Source organism: Nanorana parkeri, unplaced genomic scaffold (assembly GCF_000935625.1).
Source record: "Nanorana parkeri isolate BGI_ZX_2015 unplaced genomic scaffold, ASM93562v1 scaffold520, whole genome shotgun sequence".
Lineage (NCBI taxonomy): Eukaryota > Metazoa > Chordata > Amphibia > Anura > Dicroglossidae > Nanorana > Nanorana parkeri.
Window position 1 is genome coordinate 557,496 of NW_017306788.1, and position 11,572 is coordinate 569,067.

The following is an 11,572-nucleotide window of genomic DNA, read 5'->3' on the forward strand; positions in this document are numbered from 1 at the left end:
GTCTCAAAACAAATCTTCCAGCTTACCTCTCCCAAACACACTTGGCTACTTACTACATATTAACCAGATCTCGATGACAGCTACAAATCATTCATTACCATCCACCTGTAAAAGTAGCATGGACATGTGTCCCAGCCAAGTGGAAACAAATTGAACCTTCATCCATACATCTATGGTTTGCTCAATTTCATGAAATCGTGACAGTGGAGGACCTCACAACATCTCTCCATGACAGAGAGGAAAAATAATTAACCACCTGGTATCCTTCGATAGACTTCACTCGTCTAACCACAAAATGTGAAGATTCCCATTGGCACCCATACAGATAACAGATAAGAGTTGGAAACTTCTTACATTTCTACTGATCAACTATGAGTGCCCTTGGACTTGAAGACTTAACTTTCCCTTAAGGGCCACCACTGTAAGCCCATAAATTGTAGCTAGGTAGCTGTGCTCCTGATGCACCTTCCTTGCCCACTCACATATGCCTTAACTCACTTTCACCCCGCTCCCCTTTCCTCTCCAACACATCACCTTCCCTTAGTTACCCTTGTCCTCTTTCTTCTTCTGCTTTTCTCTTGTTACCCATTCCAACCCCTTCATACCCCTATAGTTCTTCCTATTGTTATTAGAGTTTAAATTACTGTACACTTCACATGTACAACATCTTCTCCATTTATTAAAAGCAAACAGGACAGTCAAGTCTTGTTTTTTAATAAATAGATCTACGGTACTTCACATTCTTAAAGTGCATTGCCATTTTTGCAGCCAAATTGGGATAACACCTACTTTATATTTCTTACATGTTCCCATTCCCATAGCTTAACTTTAAAAAAAATAAAACATTTGCTGTTAACATTTTTTAGTGCTTTTTAGTTGCTAAAAAAATCCTTTCCATCTCCCCCAATCATTTGTAAACTAGATCTGATGACGGTCTTTCCTAAAAAGGGTTAAAGGCTGAAAAGCATTCTGGGTTAATCAGAGGAAGATTAGTCAGTCCCCCAGTTTGTCCTTCTACTTTAACTTTCATAATATCAATTTCCGTAGTTTTATGAGCATATTGTGACATATTGATGTAAATGGGAAATTTGAGTAAAAGGTGCAAAATACGCGCAAAATAATTGTGTTGCACGCTTCCAAGCATTTCCTATTGCGTCTATGGGGACAAATCACACTGCTCTGCCCCCCCCCCCCCAAAAAAAGGCTCATGCACTTTTTCCAGCAACAGGCATTTTTCTACACACAACGCTATGCTCAGGTATCAATGGGGACTATAGAAATAAATGGGATTTCTTGTCTTGAGCATTTCAGTGCAGACAAACACGTGTGACAAAATGCCTATGAACGGGGGGCCTAAGGTTGTGCTGACATTTTATTTTATGTTTGTGCCTAAGACAGGCTTTTCTGGTTAGGTAAAACATTCACAGCACCGTTTCTATTCTGTGCTTTGTTGTGCCATAAATAGCTACCAAAACCCAAAACCAGAACAAAAAAATGTGTATAATAGAGGCTGGAAATTTCACACACTGTATGAGGTTATCTCTACTGTCCTTTTTAGTTATAAAACAATCCTTCTATGCAGAATGCCCTTTTCAGTTTAATTGCACTCATTAATGTTTGTTTTTATGTGTGATGCATCTTTGGATTTGAAAGCTGCACTTATATATAAAATCAAAAGTCATAAATCATAACAGCACTTTCCTGTGGTGTGAACACAGTGGTACAATACCTTGTTCCAGCGGGGATTTAGAATCTTTTCTATTTATTTTAATGAACTATGACCATGGCAGTTCACACATAATGATGTGAAATTTTTATTCCAAAAGTCTGTCATTCTTTTAGAGTTCTCCAGCAGTCCGGTTTTCTGTATTTTGATGCGTTTCAAAAGGTGAAAATTTGGTATTGCATTTAATAAACCATAAATAATAAAGTAACAAATATTAAATACAATAATATTATACAGTATAATCCCTATTGTACTATTATGTATGTGTATGTACGCACATACGCAATAACTGTGTATACAAACCATACGTCACTTTTTGAGCGGCAGTGGGCTTAAAGGAAAAAAAAACAGGAATAATCCACTTTTGAAAGAAAAACAAAAAGACCGAAATTTGCGAAAATGGCTATTGACAGGCCACAATGCTTCTGGGAAATGTCCTTTGGACAGTTGAGACACAACAGGAGCTTTTTTTTGCAAGTCACATTAGATATATATTCTTAGAGAAAGAAAGAAAAAAGCTTTCTAAAAAGAACACCATATCTACTATGAAACATGGAGGGGGCTTGTTTATGTTTTGGGGCTGCTTCGGCTGCATTTGGCCCAGGGTGCCTTCAGTCTGTGCAAAGCATGAAGATAATGTCACCAACACACCGTAGTAAAGTGTCGAAAGGAAAGTCTTTTTTATTGATACATATTGTCACTTGTAAAGCGCAATTTTTCGGGGCCGCGCAGGGTCCCCTTCATTAGGCTCATCAAGCATCACCGTTACACAATTCCTATTTTTATTTTTGGCTGAGAGAGTCAGGTTCTCCTATCTGCATATATCTGGTTAAATGAACGGTTGTAAAGAAATAACTCCCTACTAGCCTGTATTCCCTTTTTTACTATATGGAGAAATGCTTTACAAAGAGGAGGGGCTAAGCAAACTTAGCAGAACAAATGGTCAGGCAGTAATAATAGAAAGTATTCCAAAGATTAATACTATGACTATTCTTTTCAAACCTCAGTTGATTATTAAAAAATATTAAATGTAAATTTAAATATTAGATCTAAGCTTAATCCATGTGCTTTCTTGCTTTTTAAATTTCGGCTAAACTGGTTTCATTGGCTAGACGAGTGACATTGTTAAAAATCAGATTTGCGTTAGAAATAATTTTATCCAGATCTATTAATTTTTGCAAGGAATCTCAATAAAGTGATAAAATGATAATCACAAATCTATCATCATTATTGGCACGTCCTTACACTAAGGGGATGATGTATGAATCTTCCGCCCAGCGTATAGCTGGACAAATGTCTGTTAGCATTATGGCCAGTAGATGGTGCACTGGAGCATAGGAAATGTGCATGTATTGAAGAGGGTTTTTTAAAAATGATATTATATTATCACAGGTTAAAAAACACAGCTATTTCTGTCTTTTTCTTTCAAAAGTGGAGTATTCCTGTTTTTTTTTCCTTTAAGCCCACTGCCGCTCAAAAAGTGACGTATGGTTTGTTTAGACACTGATTTAATTTTACCTCAATTTGACCTTGGAATTCAACTTGTATCTCTTTGGAAGTTTTCCTTGGCTCTTTTTCTACCATTCACGCTATCTTTCTGTTCAATTTGCGGTCGATTTTACTTTTGCAGTTACGGAGGTTGAGTACACTCACATGGACCTTAAAACTTTTAACATTATTTTAACTTTAGTAACAGGAACATCAAGCTGCTTGCATACAATCCTATGGCCTTTTCTTTTGACTTGCTGGTCTATAATTTTCGTTCCGATATCCTCAGACAACTCTCTTCTTTGCTTTCTCTGGTTCATGTTCAGTGCGTTGTACATGATGATACCAAACACCAGAGTGACTACTTTCTCCATTTAAATAGGCTGACTGACTGAATACAAGTTTGAAGACATGAGTTATCGTCAATAGGCTAGATTATATCATGCTCAATGAATGCCTTTCCAGTATTTTAGAGGACAATAATAGTACATTTCTGGGTATTTGGGAACCTTGGCTCATATATCGCCACCCTAATATGAACCCTACGAGCTAGCAGTGAATCTGATGTGTTTTGAGCATTCGGATGGTTCTGGTGATAGTGCTGGGGTTGGACGGCCTCCGCTACTGCTCAAAGTAGCGAGTATTGACACGATGTGGGACCCACTAACACTATTAGTATGATGGATACTATTACCCTCTTCCCGTTCTTTTCTATCCTCTTTCTTCTCTCTTTTCCTTCTGTGGGGTCTCTCCCTGCCACTTTTTTTTTTTAATCCCTTCTCTGGGTTCTCTCCAAGGGGTGTAGTCCTGTTAACTTTGCAGCTGCACAAAGCGTTTATTCTTACTACATGGTTAAGGATGAGACACCCACTTGCTCTTAGAATTGTAATCCCTAGGCTATAATATTGCATTCATTATGTTTGTATTGTTTTCTGCCTAACTACTGTTTTGGAGCAATGTGAACCACTTACCTATGTCTACTAATGTGTTAAACATTAATAAAAATATTGAAACAGAAGACATGAGTTATACTAATTACAGAAAACAGTTAGACTGAAATATCACTATGATCCAAATATTTATCATTTTTTCAAGGAGTACCAGCAAATCTGTCCAGACACATTTTAGAATATCTTTGTAGAACAAGCAATAATGTATCTATTTGCACACTTCCTTTGCCTCACTCTATGACATACCAAAGGCATGCAGGTATACTGTACATGAGACAGTTGCTTTTGTTTTATCACTCTCCAGGAGGAATGAAGCATTGTTTCAATGAGCTGTAAGGGTACCAACAAATTTGTTAATGTCTATAAACAGCATAGAACTAGTTTTATGCTTGAATCCCCATTACTTCAATTGTTTACAACAGTCTCTCTCCACTACCCTTCCAAAAATGTATAAAATAGTTTTCCTCCAGCTGTAAAGACAGTTTCTAAGAGTTATGTCTTCCCTGTATTAGGATTAAAAATCCGCAGAATTGCTTTCATGTTTTTTTAAGTGAGACTCTTAGGAAGAAAAATGCCTGAAATCAGAAAATATTCAGTTAGTGAACAGGTTTTGTAAGTTAGTGACTGACATGTATATTCTTTAGGATTCCCATTAACAGTGCACCAGGGATCGTATAAATCAAAAAGTAATTTAAAATATGAGGCTTCACTTTTAAAATGTCTCCTGGAAATTTCTTTCTATGGTAATTTTCCCTCAGAAAAAAATAATCTTAGATTTGAGTTTTTTTTTTAAATCTCCTACTGTTATTAGGTACTTAATATGGTACTTCATCCTCCCCTCGTCAGAGTTATCCAGTTTTTTGCAATTTCTGCTGTTTCACCAATCCAAGGAGCAAACACAAAATCTGTTTCCAAAGAATTAGAAAAATTGCAATCTATGACACCACCAAAAAGGTAGACTACATTTCTTTCATATGATCTTTTAATTCTAAGATGCGGTATATAGACTCCTCTATGGAAATCAATGTGTCAGAGGTTCCTTATGAAAAATTTAAACCATTAGCATCACCCATAGTCCGGGCAATTGCAGTCATGCAAAAAGCCGCTTATTGATACATTGAGAAGATAATAAGCTCTTCAAAATGTTTCAGGGGACTGGTCCCTCCGAAGGTATGAATTAACTTAAGTTAATTACATACAATTTGTTAAAGCATTCTCTGTCAAATAGTTAAAGACAATTGTGTTTACCTGCAAACATTTTTTTCCCTGATGATAAATGAGTTGCCTACATCAGAAGGAAATTATGTAATGTATCTCTTACGGGATATAATCTCCAGTAACTGCTTTAAAACATTTTTTGCCATCAATGGTGTGTAATAGGGAGCAATATCGGGGGCAATTTGCAGTTGCCTGGCAGACTGAATAGAGAAGATGTGTGGCTAGAGGTGGGGAAAAGTGTCAACTCCGAGGTCGTAGAGATTGCTGAATCCTCTTGCAGCATCTGCACAGCTACTGTTCAAAAATTAAACAGAGATGTATTTGTAGGTTTGCACGCATACACCTTTAAAAAAAAAAAATATGTAGCAGAGATTGCATTAAAAACATAGTTTACTTCTGCTTTAAATTATGAACTATCAACCAAAAATCAACCACATATCCTCTACCCATGTATTTTAAATACATTCTTAAAGCAAGGCTCTACAGAAAGTAAAATATCATTCTGGACTTGTAAAAGAGAAAGGCTTAACACATATAGAAAAGGGTAGTCAGCACTTGTCTTTTTTAAGGTGCGGATAAGTTGAACAACTGGGCAAGTACAACTTGAAAAGAGGATGATGTTTTGTAACATTGATGGTGCAATAAAGTCTTCATCTTGCCTGTATCCTGGAGTGCTGGTGATCTTTTCTACATATGTTCTGTTGACTTTAACAGATGCAGAACTTTATTTAAAAAAGGCCAACTGACTGTGTGCTTCTTGTGCAGATGGCAACACTATCATTATTTATAGAGCACATTTTAATGACTGGAAATCATATATTTGCAATATAGTCATGGGGTGGCTTTTGTGATCAACATCACAAATAAGGAGATGTACAGTAGCTACCAGTAACTCCAACTGCACATCCTTTATTACAAATTTATATTTTAACAGCCAGAGAACATCTATAAAGAAGCGAGAACTGTGCCAGAAAATAATTGAAGCAACAGGTTTTTCTGTAAGTATTCTTAGTAATCTGGGCATGATGTGTGCAGTAGCTTGTTGAACTATTTCTAAACATTGCAGTCTTGGGATTGTAGAAAATGTGACCTTTTCCAGGCAAAAGATAATATGTTGTTGAAAACAGAATTTTCAGTGTTTACTAGTATAACAGGGGTTTTTCAAAGGCAGGCTCTGGCATATTAACAATATCAGCACGTTTTAGGTAGACATTCCAAAAGCAATATTTATATAACAATGGTTAAATTCTAGTCAGTAGCTAAAGTGTACAGAACTTTGAATTACCATAGCATTTCAGCAAAATGTAAAAACCGATAAAAGCATGGCATTGTGTCCCTTGTATTTCATACTACACTATAATTAACTGGCTGTAAGCTTTCAAATATCACTCTTTGAAGAAATAAAAAATGGACTACCTTTTCATCTTTGTAAGTGGTTCCCAGTTTGTAGTTTAGCAGTTACCTATTCACCTTTAGACACAGGGGTCTATTCACAAAAGGGTGAAGAGTTTGGAGAAGGCAGGAGAAGGGAACAATCTAGAGGCTGGCTCTGCCCAGTTGTAATGACAGATCAGCATCCCCAAATAACCTGGGGACGCTGAACTGTCATTAAACAATAACAACTGGGCAGAGCCGGCCGTGCCATTACGGCCGGCTCTGCCCAGTTGTTATTCATTGGCTGGGACCTGCTAGAAGACTCTAGCAGGTGACGGCCAATAGGAAACAGTTGGGCGGAGCTAGCTCTTACTGCTAGCTCCGCCCATTTTTTAAAATCATTATTTTTTTTTAAATCTTTATTTTTTTAATGCAACTATTTATTAACATTTTTTGTACCTTTTAAAAAAAAAAAACTATTTTCACTGATTTGCTATTCTGCTCGGTACATCGGAGGTTCCGAGCAGAATAGCTGAGCCGAATGCCTATGTGAATAGGGGCGAACGGCAGCGAGTAAGCTGCCGGAGCTTCGGCTCAGCCGATCCAGATGCTGAATCAGCTGAGTCGAAGTCCTTCTACACTTTGGCTCAGCCGCACACGCAGAGCATGTTCGGTTGACCGAAGTGCAGCCAATGTACACCGTACTGAACCGTAGTGAATAGCCGAACGTAGTTCGGCTCACTTCACTTCAGCTGGGTTATTCACTCGGCTGCCTTCGGCAGCTTTGTGAATATCACCCTAAATCACAGATACACTATTCCACCTCATATGTTGCTCCTGCAGATGTGCCAGCCCCTCCCTAAAATTCATGGTTCCCAGAAGCCTTTTGTCAGTCTGTGTTGGAGACTTGAGGTAGATAGGGAGAGATGACAGAGTGTTTGCAGGGAAAGATAGTTGCTGCTATACTATACAGACTTGAACAGTGTTTTATACACTACTAAAGACAGCGCTATACAGAGTCAATGTATGTTGGAGATTTGGTGTAGATAGAGAGAGCTGACCGTGTGTTTTCAGGGAGAGATATTTGCTGCTATACTATACAATGCTGAAAATAGCTATACACTGTTAGTGTTTTAGGTTTTATATTTTTGAGGGAGGTATATTTTAATTTAACATAATTTTACAGGAGTCTTTTTTGGGGCGGCTTAGCAGCATGAACTTGCTCCTGGCACAAGCAAAGCTGCCCTTTGTTTGCAGCACATCACTGCATTCATGTGCAGTATAGTTTAGTGTGTTAAATCACCACATCCTCAATCTTCCAAACTGTAATAGCTGCTAATAAAGTTAAGCAATCAACTCTATTCATAATGTCATGCAACCTGATGGGAGAGGCAGAGGCAGTTAGTAGGAGGCAAGCAGGTTCTGCATTTGCACATTTTAAAAAACGCCCCACTTAGAAGAGTTGCTGTGGAAGAACCTCTTGGCTGCATTTCTAAAAAGCGGCAGGCTTTCATCTCACGCCTTTGATTCTCAGATCGCTGAAAGGAGAAGCAGCTGTGGTGGTGGCTGCCTCAATGATGTTTCTAATTTTTTTTTCACCACAGCACACGGGCAGCACTTAAACAATATGATTGCAGACTACCAGTAATACACTCTAATTTTTATTTCCCAATAACAACTGCCTCTTCTGTCCTTCCTAAATTGCAGCCAAATAAAATTGTACACATACTGTGCATTGAGCGTGTACAATATTTTTGGCGGTTATCCCAGAAATAATACTCTAAATTATAATTTCATGATAAAACCTGCCTGGTATCTCCCTGTTAAATTGCAGCCCACTAAAGCTGCTTAAGTAGTGTACATCATGTCTGTCTGATATTTCAGGCTGTTGTCCCTAAAATATTACACTCTAATTTTTATTTCATGATAAAACCTGACTGGTTTCTCCCTCTGGGGCCTACTGAAGCTGCTTACATAGTGTGCATCAAGTTTCTACAATATTTCTGGCTATTGTCTCTGGAATACTACACTCCTATTTTTATTTCACAATAAAAACTGCCTGGTCTCTCCCTCTGAAATTGTGGTCTAGTAAAACTGCTTACATAATGTGCAGTGAGTCTGTACAATATTTCTGCCTTGTCTCTGGCATGTGTGGTTGTGTATTTTATTAAACTTTTAAGACAATACAGTGTGGTACTATATAAAACGATCAAAAGCTATACTATGAAACTGTTTTGCCACTGGCAAAGCTTTTAGATCTGTTGTGGCTGCTCCTTCTACAATAAATTTCAGGCCTATTACCACTGAATAAAAAAATCAGGTGTCACAGCCAAAACTAACTAAAGAAAATAATCAGATTGGGGTGCTTCTGCTACTGTATTTAAGTCAAGCAATAAAGTATAATGGAAAAAAAACAAAAAACTATTACACAGCTGACATATGTGATGTCAGAATGGGATGGGAATATGGGCTGGTTGTGAGGGTCATACTGCTCCTTAACATTGCATACAGCTTTCAGGCATTTCCCAAACATGCAATTGAAAGGATTGGTGGTTTTTCCATGTTGCATCCTTAATTTGAATAAAAAGGAGGACCCTCTCCTCATTGGATAACAGTCAGCTTTAAAATATGTCTGCATTGGTACTTTTTCCCCATGGCAGTGCCTAGCACCCCATGCCCTTTGTTTAAAAATGTCATACCTATTCATCCAGGTTCTGTTCATAAATGACTGACACATTTTTTACATTTTTGCTGTGTGATTCTTCCACAGCAGTAATATACTTTCTTACTAAATGTACCCACACATATTATATATAGTTTTTTAGAGGACAGATAGGGCTATATAATTATATCACATATGTGTACCTAACCCCTCACTTAGTTTGAATAAAATAAAAAAATGAGGAAAAAAACTAGAAGAAAACACTTTTTTCACAAGTTTTGATTATTATTATTTTTTTTAGAATTTTTTAATATTAATTATAGTATAAAAAATATATTTATATATAATTTATATTTTCCTAATTTTGTTTTACACTTTATTTTAATTTTTTTACACTTTGTAAAAAAAATAAAAATAAAAAAAAAAAACTTTTTTTTTTCTTGTCAGTTTATATCAAGCAATCACTATGACAGCTTGATAAATTAACTTTTTTATTTTATTTTTGGCTATTAGGCTGATCCAAACTTAGGAACAGCTAATAATAACCTTAGAGACTGATCCTGACTTTAGTCAGATTCAGATCTCACTAAAAGCTCTTTGATCGTGCCTAGACGATCAGAACTGATACATTTCACTCAAAAGATATACATTGTATCTTTTGAGTGAAATGTATCTAAACATCGGGCTCTCGAGCTGTCAAAACAAATAGCAGAGAGGTGAGGTGAGTCACTGCTGCCTCTCTGCTATTTTGAGCTGTCAAATACGGGATCGCAAATTGCGGTCCTCTATTTGCATGTAACGGCTTCATTCTTTCATTACTGAAAGGAAGAAGCTTTTACAAAAAGCTTAATTATTTCATTAATTAATGCCTCAATACTGAGACATTAATGCTGAGAATAAGCAAATACCGGCATTACAAAGCCTGATATAACTCGTCACGTACAGTGTACGTGGCCAGTCATATAGGCACAAAGTGACAGGACGTACACTGTACGTCTCCCGTCACGAAGGGGTTAAAGATCTCTCATAGTGTAGTATATTTTAAAAACAGCATTTATTAAAAATAGAAAACTTACAAGTATACAAAAAAAACGAGCAGAAAATTCTCCACAATGCCAAAATCACATTTTGACGGTACACTCCCCCTACCTTTGACGCGTTTCATCACATCCGACTATTTCAAAAGGAAATAGCGTGTATACTGACAATCACTTAGTTTATTTACATTTCATCACGTACAGAATGTGCTATGTGAATGTAGCAAAAATATTAAAGAATGCAATTGTTTTTGCTAAATATCTCATGTGTCACCAGAAACCCTGGTTTTAAGGACATTAGGGTTTCTTTATACCAATTACAGCAATGATTGAGACCGTTAAGTACTTAACTACTGGCTTGATATCTTTTAGTCACAGCTTCCTTCTTTTCACTTGAAAAGGTCTGGGAGTATCCCAGCTGATTTACTGGAAGACGTATTCAATTTATCACAAATGCTTCATTATGCATTAGCAGATCTCTTGTGGGGTAGAGCGTCATTAACCTCTGTACTGCTAGAGGGGCATAGCATTACTCCCGAATAATAATGCAAAAAACGGCACAATCCTTTTAGTCTTATTCATTATCATGGCAACATGATGCTAAAGTCATATACACAGCCACAAAAGCTAGCTGTTTTTGTTTTAGAAAATACAGAAAAAGATAGATGCTTAGGTTCTTAAGGTGGCCACCTCCAGTGGGTTGGTCTAGGTTGCTGGACACGACAATTTGCATGATTTCGGAAACATTTGTCAAGCATGCAGGTTGCCTCTAAGAAACTCACTGAACTTTATTAATTGCTTACCAAATGCCAAGAAAACAAGGTAAGTAGTTTAATCTGTCATTGGTGAGTACCAAGCCTAAGGCACTTAAAAGAGGATAATAATAATGATGTAAATGCATGTATATGTTATATCATTTAAACAATACTATTTTCTTCTGCTAGATGTTTGAAGGAGACTATCCAGGACCTCTGGCAAGAATGTATAACAAGCAAGCAGGTGTTCGCATTTTCCATACTTATACATATCATTGTCTCTGTTCTTTTTTGTTTGGCATAGTTTTACTTTTTATAACTTTTTTATTTTTTATTGAAAAAAAACCCCATACATTTTTGTT

At 36.9% G+C, this 11,572-nt stretch overlaps 1 long non-coding RNA gene across 1 annotated transcript in view; it reads left to right on the forward strand.

Moving 5' to 3' along the window:
* The first annotated feature begins 622 nt into the window (after positions 1-622).
* The window catches only part of LOC108791020, a 15,751-nt gene continuing 4,801 nt past the window's right edge, over positions 623-11,572 (forward strand). Inside the window, exon 1 of the long non-coding RNA XR_001941482.1 lies at positions 623-633. This is a non-coding gene — a long non-coding RNA (uncharacterized LOC108791020). The remainder of the gene's footprint in view (positions 634-11,572) is intronic.